The following is a 13,361-nucleotide window of genomic DNA, read 5'->3' on the forward strand; positions in this document are numbered from 1 at the left end:
ATGGTATTAATAAATTTAGAATCTTACATTCCTCCTATCTGTGAGATGAAGAAGTATTGGCTTCAGCAAGTACATGATCAATGGAAAGATTTCAAGTCATCATTTTCTAGGGAATACATTTGAGGAGCAAAGAAGAACAACAATCAATATTTGAAATATAATTTCACTGATGAAGACACTTAGAGACAATTCATGAGATCATGAGATGATCTTAAATTTAAGGTAAATTTTAATATAATTAATAATTGACTTAGTTTATTTTTCTTTAGTTTACGTCTTACTTATTTTATTTTTATTCCATTATAGGAATTAAGTGCTGCACATAAAGAGAGATATTCTAAAAAATAAACATCAACATTACTTGTCTTGGGGGGATATAGAAAGTTAGACCAAAAGCTTAGGGAAGTTGATTTGAAGCAATTAGAGGAAGCTACAAGATTTGACCCTAGTATTGTTATTCATCCCCTAGCTCCTCCGACTCATCAAAGAAAATGGAAAGAGGCAAGAATCAAGAAAGGCCAATATATCACTCCGAAGGTTGCTGAAATTGCTCAAAGGATTGTAAGTACTTATACTAAACAGATTAAATCAAATTTTAGATTTTGTATATTTTAAGACAAATTTATTAATTGTATATTGCAGGTTTCACTTGAGGAACAAGCTTCCTAAGGTTCATTTCAATCCACTTGAAGAATGGCTATCTTGGTTGCAGCATTTGGAATGTTAGATTATTTTGGTCATGTTACAAGGTAGGAAAAGGAGTTAGTTTCGAGGATTATTTTGGACCAATACCACAAGGCTCATCAAGAGTTGTATCTATGAGTAGGATAATTTATTGCTTCATGAATAGATTCTTCAAGAGGTCAAATCTATAGTCACCAACATGGGAACTACATAGGACACTAGGATGGGAACTAGGCAGTAGGTGATAATTCATATATTTTACATACTTATACCTCTCTTAGCTTTTTAGCACTTTTTTTTATTAATTCGGAATAAATGAGTAATATTTGTGGTAAAAGGGAAAAGAAATATTTTTAGGGAATTTTTGAGATTTATCGCATATTTTTCTAAATTTTATTGAATATTATTTTTTATTCCCTAATATCCATTTTCCTTTGATTTCACCACCACCACGACTACTACAAAGAAGTATTTTTAGGGAATTTTTTGAGATTTATTGCATATTTTTCTAAATCTTATTGAATATTATTATTTCCATTTTCTTTTGATTTCACCACCACCATGACTACAATAAAAAAAATACTTTTAGGGAATTTTTTAAGATTTATTGCATATTTTTCAAAATTTTATTGAATATTATTTTTTATTTATTTTTTATTCCCTAAAATCTATTTTCTTTTGATTCTACCACCACCATTACTACATAACCAATTGATTTTCTTGTGATTTAACAACATCACACACTCACAAGAGGAAGATTCTTCATTTTATATCCATTTGGTTGGACGCATATCCTGACAATTTGACCAAATGACAATATCATCTTTATTTGTTTAGTTTTGTCATCCCATTAAGAGGATTTTTCTAGGTTTGGCCATAAGACTAAACTCCCTTCTTGTTCCATCACCTCTTATATCTCTTTCACATCATCTCATATATATAGAGATTGCTTCTCATTCTCAGTTTTCTGTGGGGAAAGGAATTGGATTATGATGACATCATCTCTTATCTCATGCTCACACCATCTCTTTCATCTGATCCTCTTCCATTCTCTTTTCATTTTTTTCTCTGTCTCTGCCTTTCTCATCTCTCTCTGTCTCACATCTCTCAATCCTCAATCATGGCCGAACTGTTTTACACCTTTGGAGTTGCAATTAATATTGTGACAAGGCGTTGTAAGGAGCTTCTTGATTCCTAGGAGTGGATTAAAGATTGAATTCATGGACTTCAATGGCTAAGGATTTCTAGACTCTAGTTCCTCTTGATTTTTTTTTCTTGAAATTTTTCTTTTTCTAGTTGAATTAGTGAAGTTGTAATGTTGCACTCATGGTGTTTGATTAAATGCCTTTGTCATTTTAATTGAGGATACTTGTTATTGAGTTGATTAGTTGTTGGAATTGTTACTTAATTTTTAATTTTAATGGTTAATGCATAGTTGTGATGAATTATTGAGTGTTCTTGCCATTAGCAATTATATAGTTACATTTTAAGGCCTTGACTAGTTCTAAATGAGATTAATTTGTAATTAATTCTTGGTTAGGAAATGTATTAGATACTATTCTAATGCAATTAGTCAACCAATAACATATTGAGAGCTTAATTATGCTAATTTAGTTCACTACATGAGTACTAATGGTTAGGCTTGTGTGTGTGACTTTGTTATCTATGTTTGGGATAGTTTTAAACTACACTTGGCCAATGAGAGTATTTTCTTAGCAATTTAATTGTTAAATGAGGATTTCTTCACCATCATACTCCTAGGGATCACTTCAGTTCATTGTTTCACTCATTTTCTCTTAAAACAAAAAATTGCATAAACACTAGTTAGAATTTTAATTTCATTTTTTTATAAACTTAATCACACTAATTTTGGTTTTCATTTATAGCACATTTGATAGTCATTCTTAATCAAGTTTTAATCCAACTTGCTAGGGGATTTGACCTAGGTTGTGCCCTATACACATTATGGTGTCCACTTAGTTTAATTTGGTGCATACACGACTAGTGTATTTTAAATTTGGCACTGTTGTCGGAGAGTTAGATTAAATTGATTTTTAATTGATTATTTAGTGTGTTTAATTTATTTTTCCATTTGACTTTGTCTTTGTTTTTGCTCTGTTTTGTCCAAAAAATTTGTAGAAAATTTAAAAAATTATTATTATCGATTTTGCTCTATTTACTGGAATTTCATTGCTACTGCCCAAAAATCCTTCAAACTCAGTAGTTGGAGGTTTTTGGGTGCGCTAAACAGATTCAATAGCTTTAGCTATTAAGTCTAGTGTTTTTAGGGCAAATTCCATCATTTTCCTTTGTTTTCAAAAATTTCTTTATTTTTTTATTTTTAGTTTATTTTGTGTTTATGTTCCCTGTACTTGTATTGGTTTTAATTTCTTAGACCTTTTGCATTACATTGTGAACTTGTATGACCAGGATTGGGAATGAAATCATTGTAGACCTTGACCCCAAAATTGAATTGACTTTGAGAAAACTTAGAAAATTGCAAATTTCAACTAGTTCTAAGGAAGTGGATTTGCTTGATAATCAATTGGTAATTGAAAACATGGACCCACCACATAACGGACTAGAGGGTAATAATAGAGAAAATCATGGGAATAATGACCATAATCACGAGCATTTACATGGGGATCATGAGGTGTATAAAGACCATATTCCTAGGGAAGAAAGAAGTATTAAAGAGCTTACATCTCCTAATTGGAATATGAATCCATATGGAGTCTTTGTACCTAATAATGATGTGGTTTCTTTTGAGTTCAAGAATTCCTTGATTTATGCCTTGCCTAAATCTCATGGCCTTGTAGGTGAGGATGCACACCGCTTTCTCCACACCCTCTATCTAGTGTGTGAAAATATGAACTGGTAAGAGTTCATGTAGATGATGTGCAAACAAGAGCCTTCACCCTTACTCTTTAAGGTGCCACCAGAGAATGGTTCTACAATTTGCCATCTTATTTAAGGATCACTACTTGGGCTAAAATGAAGAGATTATTTTAGGAAAAATATTTTTTTCAAGTTCTAAGATCGCTTCACTTCACAAGGAAATTTATGGTGTATAGCAAATACATGGTGAGACTTTATACGAATATTGGATGAGGTTTCAAAGACTTCTTGCTATGTTCTCTCATCATCAAATTTCTAGTGAGCATCTTATCTAATTTCTTTACGAGGGCCTCTAACCAAGTGATAGAAACATTATTGATGCAGGGTGGATGCTTGATTGAGTTGACACCACAAAGGGCTTGAACGCTTATTGAGAAAAGGGCATCCAATGGACAACAATTTGGCGCAAGAGAAAGAAGATCTTTAAATGAAATGTCTATGTCCACTTTAAGGGTATCAGATGACTAACTTGATTTGTTAGCTTTAAAAATGGGCAAGATGTTAGCTCCAAGGTTCTCTCAACTGAATCAAGTGCAAGTGCCATCTCAAGCACTTGTGGCTCCTATAATGTCCACCTTGACATTACCAAAATTTACCACACAATCACAACAAATAATCATAATTAGGAGCAATTGCTCTTAATCTCACATTATATATATGTATGTATCTAAGGCTTAAAATTGATAATCTTTTAGAAATAATTTTGGAATATTTGGGATCCCATAAAAATTCTTCAAATTTGTAGTTTGAGCTCAAACTTAATGATTTATAAAGGTATTGGAAACATGGAAAAGTTTTAGTCAGTAAAACACTTCAAAACAAGGCCATGCGCCACATGTATCGTCTCAAAACACTTCAAATGTCATTTTTAAGTATTTTGGCACATGCGCCACAGCTCATGGTCTATGCGCCATGGCATGTGGCACAGAATGGCAAGTTTGGCTGCTGTACCAGGCGCTGTGGCTTGCGCCAAATAAGTTGCGGCGCACATGTCCATGACATGCTGTCATGATAGCTTTTCTGGATCAACTTCAAATGCATGCCATTTTTACACTTGATGTCCGACTGGAGTGATTCAAGTGCCCATGCGAAGCTTATTTAATAAGCTAACTAATAGTACAAGTTCTATTATAATCTGAAACCATATGAGAATTTTAGACACTCAGATGTAAAAGTCAGTTTTTAAAGCGATTTTCAAGCATTCAAGTACCAAAAACTCATAACTTATACCATTAACCCATTTTTAGGCTTGAACCAAATCCAATTGACCAAAATACACTTGATTTAGAATTCAAACACATACAAATCATACAAGAACAACTTGAGAATAACTTATATAAGGTAATAAAAAATGTAAATTATCTAGTTACTTTAACCCTTTTAGTAACTAAAAGGGTTACCTATGGTACTAAATCTCTTATTGTGTCAAAGCAAATCTTCCCACACCATAATCTATATTAACAAGTGTTATATGTTAATTTTCAATTAGCACAAGCATTATTAGCTACCAATAACCTCCCAATTATCCCACTTCTCACTCATATTCTCAATAAAGAGGCTTGTCAAGATTACAATTTGTTGACATAATCCCTTCAAGCCTCCCTCTAACTCTATCATAATATAACACTTAATATCTCAACTTATCACACTTCAAAACCACATGATCAAGTTAGGGCTTGATCCAACTTTCACCAAACAACAAAGAAGCTTCATATTATTACATATCCAAGATTAATAAACCTAAATCAAACCTTTAGAGTTAATAGAAACCTTCAAAACATAGACTCATGGCTTAATCCATTTAGAGCAAATTCTGCCACTTTTAAATCCCATAGAAAATGAGATGAACAGGTAGAAAAGAAGGGTAGAAAACTTACTTAAAAGTTTGAAGGCTCAATTTATCTTTAAAATTCTCCTAAAATGATGCCCTAGCAATACCCAAAGCTGTCCCCTTCGTGTTATAGGTTTCCCACCACAAAAACTGTCATTTTCTGATGATGTTCAAAAATTTAAGTTGTCTACTATGCCATGCACTGCAGCGCATGCCACAAAAGCCGCAACTCATGATGTAGTGAGTAAAATGTCAGCTTTGCTCCCCTCAATGCCACTCAACTTGATCTGACTTCCATCCTTACTCAATTTAGAGCCAAATATGACTCAAAAATCCAATTAGCAACCCAAAAACATAATTAAATTAATTAATCATTTTTTTAACTAATTTATCCCTTAATTAGTCAATTTTTTTCTAGATTTAAAGTTTTCAAATGTTATAGTTCTCCCCTCCTTTAAAGGAATTTTGCCCCCAAAATTCAACAACAACTGCAACACATGCCTAAAGAAAAAGATAAGTATAATGCTGCTTCATTTTGTCCTCTGTCTCCCAGGTAACATCACTAGGAGCCATTCATTTCCAAACTACCTTAACCAGTCGAATAGTCTTGTTCCATAATTGCTTTTCTTTAACATCCACTATTCATTCTGGCTTTACTAAACAAGTCATATTCTCTTGCAGCTCTACCTATTTGGGTTTAATTGCATGAGATGGATCAGCTTGATATTTCTTCAATTGAGAAACATAAAAAACATCATGAATCCGAGATAATTGTGGTGGAAAAGCTATTTGATAGGCAACCAACCCAACTTTCTTGAGGATCTCGAATGGACCTATGAATTAAGGAGACAATTTATTTGCTTGAATTGACCTCCCGATTCTCGTCATATGTGAAACTCTTAGAAAAACATGGTCACCAATCATAAACTCCAACGGCCTTCACTGTTTAACTAATTTATCCCTTAATTAGTCAATTTTTTCTAGATTTGAAGTTTTCGAATGTTACAGTTCTCCCCTCCTTTAAAGGAATTTTAGCCCTAAAATTCAACAATAACCGCAACACATGCCTAGGGAAATAGATAGGTATAATGCTGCTTCGTTTTGTCCTCTGTCTCCTAGGTAGTCTCACTAGGAGCCATTCCTTTCCAAACTACCTTAACTAGTCGAATAGTCTTGTTCCACAATTATTTTTCTTTAACATCTACTATTCGTTCTAGCTCTGATCAACAAGTCATATTCTCTTGCAGTGGATTAGTCTGATATTTCTTCAATTGAGAAACATAAAAAACATCATAAATCCTAGATAATTGTGGTGGCAAAGCTATTTGATAGGCAACCAACCTAACTTTTTTGAGGATCTCAAATGGACCCATGAATTGAGGAGACAATTTATTTGCTTGAATTAACCTCTAGATTCCTATCACAGGTAAAACTCTTAGAAAAGCATGGTCACTAATCATAAACTCTAACGGCCTTCACTATTTATTTGCATAAGTCTTTTGCCTACTCTGAGCAGTTAGAAGTTTCTGCCTTATCATTTGAATCTTTCGCATCATTTAATCCATAATATTCGGACCCATAATGCTTCTCTCACTCAGTTCGACCCAATAAAGAGGAGATCAACATTTCCTTCTATATAGTGCCTCATAGGGAGCCATCCCTATCTTGGAGTGAAACTATTGTTGTAGGCAAACTCAGCCAAAGGAAGATGGCTATCCTAGTTGCCTCTCAGTTCTATGGCACAAGCTCTCAACATGTCTTTTAGAATCTGTATAGTCTTTTCTATCTATCCATCAGTCTGTGGATGATACGTTGTGCTGAATCTTAATTTAGTACCCATTGCTCTCTATAATGCTTTCCAAAACTTCGAGGTGAACCTCGAATCATGATCAGAGGCAATGTCCTTTGGCACCCTATGCAATTTCACAACTTCTCGAATGTATGTCCCTAACAACTTCTCTATCGAATCACTTATTCATATTGCCAGGAAATGAGCCAACTTTGTTAACCTATCTACAATCACCCAGATAGAATCATGACTAGATTGGGTTCTTGGTAATCCCAAAATGAAATCCATAGATATACTATCCCATTTTCACTTCGATATCTCTAATAGTTCTAAAGTTCTTGCTAGTCTTTGATACTTGATTTTAACCTTTTGACAAATTAAATACCTAGATACAAAATCTGTGACATCTCTTTTCATTCCAAGCCACCACTAATATCGCTTCATATCCTGGTACATCTTAGTTGCTCCAAGGTGAATTGTATATCTGCTTTTATACGCCTCATTCAGAATTTTCTTTCTCAAATCACCCTCGTCCAATATACAAAACTGATCTCGATACACAACAAATCCATCATCACTGAAACTAAAGTTTGTGGTTCACTTTTCCTCCACATCTTCTTGAATTCCCAACAAATACTCATCCTCAAGCTGTGCTATCCTTAACTCTCTCCAAAACTCATTGGTAATCTCTGTGGAATGTAAATTATACATAGTTAATTCTGATAAGTCATGCTGAATATCCAAGTAGGGTTCCAGCAATTTGTGCTCTTGTACCATTAGACAAGCGATATGCAATGACTTTCAACTTAAGGCATCTACAACCACACTTGCTTTCCTTAGATGGCATTTAAATTCAACGTTATAGTCCTTAAAGAACTCTATCCACCTTATCTGCCTCATATTAAGTTCTTTCTGATCCACTAAATATTTCAAGCTCTTGTGGTCACTAAAAACACTTAACACTGCTCCATACAAATAGTGCCACCAAATTTTTAGTGCAAACACAACTGGGCAAGCTCTAAGTCATGGGACAGGTAATTCTCTTCATGTAGCCTAAGCTGTCTAGAGGCATGCGCCACTATCTGCTCATCTTGCATCAACATACATCCCAGACCCTTCAGAGATGCATCTGTATATACTTCATATGGCAATTATGGATTAGGAATAATCAACATTGGTACTATAGTTAACTTTTTCTTAAGCTTTTAAAATGCAGTCTCACATTTATCGTTCTAAATGAATGGTTGATCTTTTTGGGTCAACCTAGTTAATGATGAAGTTATCTAAAAGAAACCTTAGATAAATCTACAATAATATCTAGTCAATCCCAGAAAACTCTATATTTTAGTCATAGAACTAGGTCTCTCCCATTTCAACACTACATCTACTTTATGCAGATCTACTGTAATCCCTTCCACCGACACAACATGTCCTAAAAATTGAACCTCTCGTAGCCAAAACACACACTTGCTAAGCTTGGTATAGAGCTTGTTATCCTTTAAAATTTGTATCACAATCCTCAAATGCGTCATATGCTGCTCCTCATCTTTAGAATATATCAGAATGTCATCAATGAATACCATGACAAATTGTTCTAGGTAAGGCCTAAATATATGGTTCATGTAGTCCATGAAAACTGCAGGCGCATTTGTTAACCTAAATGCCATTACCAATAACTCATAATGCCCATATCTGGTACGAAAAGCCGTCTTAGGCACATCCTCCAAGTGCAATCCCAATTGATGGTATCCTGATCTCAAGTCAATTTTTGAGAAAACTAAAGGTCCCACAATTGATCTAATAAATCATCAATTCCTAGTAAAGGATATTTGTTCTTCACCATCACCTTATTCAACTATCTATATTCAATACAGAGTCGTAAGCTATCGTCCTTCTTCTTAACAAATAGCACAGGTGATCCTTAAGGTAACACATTGGGTCTAATAAACCCCTTTTCAAGTAACTCCTCTATCTACTTTTTCAATTTAGCTAGCTTAGTTGGTGATGTCCAATATGGTGCCTTTGAGATTGGTTTAGTTCCTTGCACTAGGTCTATCATAAATTCTACTTCCCTTTCTAGAGGCAAACCAGACATATCATCCATAAATACCTTATGGAATTCATTCATTACCCTAATCTTATCAATACTTCCATCACAGACCCTATGCACTGAGAAGAAAACTATATAAGCCATACACCCTTGTTGCATCAGTTTCTCTGCTTGTGCCACTGATAAGAACTTAGACTCATTAGGAATATTAGCTAGTGTAGTATGTACTAGTAATAAAACTATCTTCCTGACACAGTCTAAGGTGGCATTATTTTCCATCCACCAATCAATACCGATAATCACATCCAAACCCTTCATAGGAATCTGGATTAAATTAAGAATGGTCGAATGATTCTCAAACCCTACTTCTATATTCAAACATGCTTTACTAGTCATATTAGATGACCTAAAAGGCAGAGACATTTTAATCACATAAGGTAATTCATGCAAAGGAAGTCCTAACCTTTCTATACATTCATATGAAATAAACGAATGTGTAGTACTGGAATCAAACAATGCTTTAATTTTCTGCTCAAATATTGAAATAATACCTTTTATCAAATTCAGCAACGCTCTTGCCTCCTCCTGAGATAGTATGTATACTCATCTTAGAATGGTAAATCTCTACTCTACCATCTCCACTCTTCCCTCAGAGCACTGTCTTGCCAAATGGTTGGGTTTCCCACATTTAATATTTGCCCAGCACCTCTAAGGATGTGACCGTCTACACTTAAAACATGGTGGTGATCGAGCTGTACTCAAGGTTAGGGTAGGCATATTAGAAGCCTTTCGAGATGGTTGTGGAACACAAAAACTACTAAATCCACCCTTCTAAAATGTTCCTCGAGTCTGTGATCCTCTAATAAAACTCTTCTTGCCTGATACTCCATAACTACTTAGGCTATAACCAGTCTTCTTAGATACTTCTTCAGAAGGGCCTAGGGAGGATGAGAACCTCCCATGACTATCTCATCTCCTTCTACTTCTACTTCCTAACCCCTTCTTGCTGTAATTTGGAGCCAATTACACATGTCACCATTTGTAGTTACTCTTAATAAAGCAATTTGTTGTCTATATTCAAGCTTCATCTTTTCCAAAAGCCTTTTCGCCTTCCATTCACTATCATCTGTCTCATTCAGGTAAGTTGAAAACTTTAACAACTGATTAAACTTCTAAATAAATGCTTCTTCATCAAGATCTCCCTGCCAAAATGCATGAAACTCAGCCTCTTTCTCATCTCTGAATGCTGGAGAAAAATGATGATCAAAGTACATTTCCTTGAATTGTTCCCAAGTCAATTAATTTCTATCCACTGGTCTTGTAGAATTTCACCAGTGTTATCATCCTCAATAGATACACTGTAGCTATAATCTCCTTCTGTTTAGTAGAGCATGGTACCACCTTAAGATGGTTTCAACTCTCTTTATCTATTTCTCTTATTCTCCTTCCTTCATAGTCCTATTGAAGGTTGAAGGGTTAAATCAGGAGAAAGTTCTCCATGCTTGATCAATAGCCATCCTTTGAGCATCTCCATCCACTATAGTCCTAAATGATCCAGGTCTACTATTGAAACCATAGGATGGTCCCAATCTGCTCTCATGAGTTTCCTTTGGTCTCTTTAGTCCTCCTTATAACCTCTCTTTATAGAGCAGAACGTTGTGGTCTTGAACAATTCTCTGAATATTCCTCATCATATCCCATAATTCTTTTAGAATTACATTATCACCCTAAGGCCTTTGTTGCTGTTTTACTTGTATCTCTAGCTGTACCTCTAGTATAGGCCTATTATTCCTTGGTAAATTGTCGAGTGGATTGTCGGCATTTCAGGTGCTTCTTCTAACCACTTTTCTCCCTCCTAAGGAAAAACCAAGTAGAGAAGGGGAATTAGTAGGAAAAGAAAGGAAATGAGATAAAGGAAAAGAGTTGAGTACATAAAGTTGCTAATTAATGAAAATGAATGCAATAGACACATCACCGCAACTAAATCTCGAAACCCAAGGAATTGATACCAAAATTTAATGTCCACCTTGACATTATCAAAATTCACCACACAATCACAATAAACAATCATAATTAGGGCAATTGCTCCTAAACTCACATTATATATAAGCTTAAAATTAATAGTCTTTTAGAATAATTTTGGAATATTTAAGATCCCATAAAAACCCTTTAAATTTGTATTTTGAGTTCAAACTTAATGATTTATAAAGGTATTAGAAGTATGGAAAAGTTTTAGTAAGCAAAACACTTCAAAACAAGGCCAAAAATGTTATTTTTGAGTATTTTTGCATATGTGCCATGACTCGTGGTCCATGCGCCATGCCATGTGGCACAAAATAACAAGTTTAGCCATTGTACCATGCACCGTAGCTTGCATGAAATGCACTGTGGTGCACGTGTCCATGACAGCTCTTCTAGATGAACTTTAAATGCGCGCCATTTTCGCATCTGATATTTGACTGGAGTGATTCAAGTGCCAACGAAGTTTATTTAATAAGCTAATTAGTGGTATAAGTTTCATCATGATCCGACACCATATGAGAATTTTAGACACTCGGATGCAAAAAGTTAGTTTTAAAGCAATTTTCAAGCATCCAAGTACCAAAAACTCATAACTTATACCATTAACCCATTTTGAGGCTTGAAGCAAATTCTATGAACCAAAATACACATGATTGAGAACTCAAATACAAAAAAAGTATACCAAATACAAAATTTGGCCAAATATGGCAATTTCACCCAATATGGCCAAAATGTAAAATAAATACTGCATACACTACTATTTGGCCTTTATTGCCACATAATACACCACATATACATTGTCATCACATGTATAAAACATTCCTTACACTGTATTCGTATTTTAGCCCATCACCATAAAAATTGCCACATATTCACATCATATACATATTGGGCTAAAATACAAAATAACATAGTATGAAACATGTGCAACCAATCAAAATGATATGCATTCTTAGTGGCAACATATAATATCATCCATATAAGTTCATGTACATGACTCAAAATAAAATCAGGCTTTACAATGATAATGTAGTGCATATGGTAGCAGTGCCCGATTCTTCCTTTGCTTAGTCTCAGTGATAGAACCTGTAAAATCATAATCACCAGGTGAGATAAAAATCTCAATAACTAAGATAATCTACATTATTGATTAAAATGCCAAGTTATAAACAGCCTTAAAATAAGCATAGCAAACATACCATACAATATCACCATAAATTATATGCATGATCCCTAACTATCCAGTCTTCCAATCCTCTCAATCGAACTAGTAGGCTATTTCATAAAACCAAACATGCATGGTCCCCAAGCTACCATCCATGATAGGACTACCTGGCTAAGGTGTCCTAAACCATTTTTAGACTACTGGTTCTTCCTATTACAAGAAATTAGGTGTCGCTACTCCAACACCGCATGTTACGGATGCTAAAGAGCATAGTCTCCAACTCCGCACCCTTCTGGGTACTAAGGAGAGTAAGTTTCCAACACTTCTCCCTTTTCGGGCACTAAGAAGAAATATGTGCTGCACATAGCATCCTAAGGTGCTAGTAGTGCCTTATGGACTTAATCTTTACTAACTCTACTAGGGTGACCTCCCATCCTCTAATATGCCACATTTCACTACATATCTCCACTTGATCATGCATAACCACTTTTTAAACCAATATAATGAATATTACTACTTACTTAAAAAACATGACATTTTACAAATCAATGATCCACTCATTTTCTAAAATAGTTAACTTTTACAAAATTCATACATACATACATAACAAATCATGCAAGAACAACTTGAGAATAACTTATATAAGGTAATAAATAATGCAAATTATCTAGTTACTTCAACCCTTTTGTTACTAAAAGGGTTACCTATGGTACTAAATCTCTTATTGTGTCAAAGCAAATCTTCCCACACCATAATCTACATCAACAAGTACTATATGTTAATTTTCCATTAAACCAAGCAGTATAAGCTGCCATAACCTCTTAATTCTCCCACTTCTCACTCATATTCTCAACAAATAGGTTTGTTAAGATTACAATTAGTTTAAACACAATTCCTTCAATCCTCCCTCTAACTTTATCAC

At 34.4% G+C, this 13,361-nt stretch overlaps 1 protein-coding gene across 2 annotated transcripts in view; it reads right to left on the reverse strand.

Annotated features, from left to right (window-relative positions):
* Positions 1-13,361, reverse strand: part of LOC129288646 (hydroquinone glucosyltransferase-like) — a 38,258-nt gene that overhangs the window by 10,571 nt on the left and 14,326 nt on the right. The gene's annotated exons all lie outside the window — the stretch shown is intronic.

This window comes from Prosopis cineraria, unplaced genomic scaffold (genome assembly GCF_029017545.1).
Source record: "Prosopis cineraria cultivar Desert tree isolate PC_DT_omini unplaced genomic scaffold, ASM2901754v1 PC12, whole genome shotgun sequence".
Lineage (NCBI taxonomy): Eukaryota > Viridiplantae > Streptophyta > Magnoliopsida > Fabales > Fabaceae > Prosopis > Prosopis cineraria.